Source organism: Helianthus annuus, chromosome 16 (genome assembly GCF_002127325.2).
Source record: "Helianthus annuus cultivar XRQ/B chromosome 16, HanXRQr2.0-SUNRISE, whole genome shotgun sequence".
Classification (NCBI taxonomy): Eukaryota; Viridiplantae; Streptophyta; class Magnoliopsida; order Asterales; family Asteraceae; genus Helianthus; species Helianthus annuus.
Window position 1 is genome coordinate 206,438,898 of NC_035448.2, and position 2,638 is coordinate 206,441,535.

Here is a 2,638-nt window from a genome sequence, read left to right on the forward strand (position 1 = left end):
ACGGGTGGGCGTTCACCACGATTTTTTTTTACAACTAGATGTGAAAATTATAAACACAGCCGTAAAAAAAAAAAAAATTTAAACGCCGCGACCGGGGGGTAGTTTTTTACACCACAAGTTTGGTGAAAAAAAAAGAAAAAAGAAAAAAAAATTAAAAACACCAAACTTGTGGTGTAAAAAACTACCCCCTCGGCCGCGGCGTTTAAACTTTTTTTTACGGCTGTGTTTATAATTTACACATCTAGTTGTAAAAAAAAATCGTGGTGAACGCCCACCCGTGGGGTGTAGTTCTCGCGGTTCTTACAACTCGAGGTGGTTTTCATTCTAGCAGCCCCCTTTATATATATATATATATATATATATATATATATATATATATATATATATATATATATATATATATATATATATATGGAGCTGCTAAAATAGAAACCACATCCAGTTGTAAGAACCGCGAGAACCACTCTCAACCAATCAGATTATGCCAACTAAAAGGATATTTTAGTCTTTTACCCCAAATGTCAAATCCCCGTTTTCTCTCTCCATTTAATGCCAACAGAGATTCTCTCTCCTCATCTTTATTTCATTTCATCGTCTCTCTCCTCATTTCTTCAACACACCCACCGTCTCTCGATCAACAAAAGGGCTGACCTTGATATGCACATAACCATAACCTGTTTGTATAAATGCCCAAGTGACTTGAAAAGGTTTCCTTAAATTATACATCAAGTTGAAGTTACCCGAAGGTTCAGACCCTCATTTTTTCTTGCTGGGGTTGAAGATCATTCATTCAATCAAATCTGGCTAAATAACAAGGTTCTTTTACCTTCTGAAATTAGTTATTACATTGTTTATGAAGGTTAACTTGTGGCATGAGTTTTTCATGATTCTTTGTTATATAATTTTGCAAGTTCTGTTTTTTCTTTGATTTATTCAAAACAGAGACGAAGAGAGATCGGGTAAAACGGCCCGCCACCACCGTTTGGTGGTGGCGTACGACGGCAACCGCAAGAGAGATGGAGAAAGATTGGGGAGAGAGAAAAAGAAATTTCCGGCCACAGTGGCGACAGCGACACCGCCATGGGAGGAGCGAACGACGACAGAAAACATCAGCAGCGGCGGTGGTAAACCCCTAACTCCTCATTTCTTTAAACCTACTCAGATTTCGTTTTTTCTCCGGTTAGTACCTTTCGTTTCAGGTGGTTGGGTGGTGGTCAAAAGTCGATGAAGACGTGGTGGTGGTCCGACGGCGGCACTGCCGCCGGAGCCATGCCTACGGACGTGGTGGTGGCCTTGTTTCAGTTTTGTCTGGCTCGGTTCGGTCAACAGAAGAGCGGATTATGGGATCACATCAGACTAGTTCGTATGCGGCACAGACATGGTTCGATTCAGTGGGTCTCGATTCAGTCTCAGGTCCGACGTGGTTCGGGTTGGGTTAACAACAGTGGTGGCGGTGTTATACAACTCAGATTAGGTTTGTTCGACACTGGGTTTTGTTCGAGTTCAGATTTCGTTCGGGGTTAAACTCACGCGACTGAGCTCGATTCGATTCGACTTGATACTAGCTTACGTTTAGATATATTTAACGAGAAATTTTATATATAGTGGTTATATTTGTTGAAAATTGATTGAAATTTTGGAAAATATATCGACACTTAGTTGTCGGCATCGTCCAAAAACATAGGAAACGTAAAAAGTTAAACGTAAACTTTTTAACGTAAAACGTAAACTTTTTAACGTAAAACGTAAACTTTCTAATGTAAAAATATAAAGTTTTTAACGTAAAACGTAAAAGGTAAAACGTAAACTTTTTAACCTAAAATATAAACTTTTTAACGTAAAACGTAAACTTTTTAACGTAAAACGTAAATTTTTTAACGTAAAACGTAAACTTTTTAACGTAAAAACGTAAAACGTAAAAAGTTTAACATAAAACGTAAAAAGTTTAACGTAAAGCGTAAAAAGTTTAACGTAAAACGTAAGGCGTAAAATGTTTAAAAAGTTTAATATAAAACGTAAACTTTTATGTAAAAACTTTTTAACGTAAAACTTTTTCTACATAAATTGTAAAACGTAAAAAACGTGTGATAAAACGGCGCCAAAACAAGGGGCATGAATACGGGTCACAAAACGCCGCGAAAAAAACGAGACTTAAAAAACACCGCGTTAAAAAAACGACGCTTGAATAACAACGCGTTAAAAAACAATGTGTGGAAAAGCCGGGCGTAAAAACGGCGCGCAGAAAAAATTGTTTTGTTAAAAAAATTTGAATTTAAAAATGCTTTTAATAAAAAAATTCTGTTTAAAAAATAGAAAGTAATATAATAAAACAAAAAAAAGTAATAAAAATAATAAAGACAAAAAGACAAAAAAAGTAATTTTACTAAACTACCCTTTTGAATTAAATTATTAAAGACATAATAAGACAAAATGTATTTAATATTAATTTTAGCTACTTTTAATCTCATTCATCCATCTTTTTTATCTAGTGGCTAGAAAGTGGTTCTCTCGATTCTTACAACTGGAGGTGGTTTTTATTTTAGCGCTCTATATATATATATATATATATATATATATATACACATAGGGAGAAGATTATGCGAGAACCACCTCTTATTGTGAGAACCGCGAGAACCAA

At 35.4% G+C, this 2,638-nt stretch overlaps 1 long non-coding RNA gene across 1 annotated transcript; it reads left to right on the top strand.

Annotated features, from left to right (window-relative positions):
- The first annotated feature begins 596 nt into the window (after positions 1–596).
- LOC110918358 lies at positions 597–1,624 on the top strand. The gene is made up of 2 exons (XR_002581258.2): positions 597–816; positions 943–1,624. It is a non-coding gene; the product is annotated as an uncharacterized LOC110918358 (long non-coding RNA).
- Positions 1,625–2,638: the final 1,014 nt, after the last annotated feature.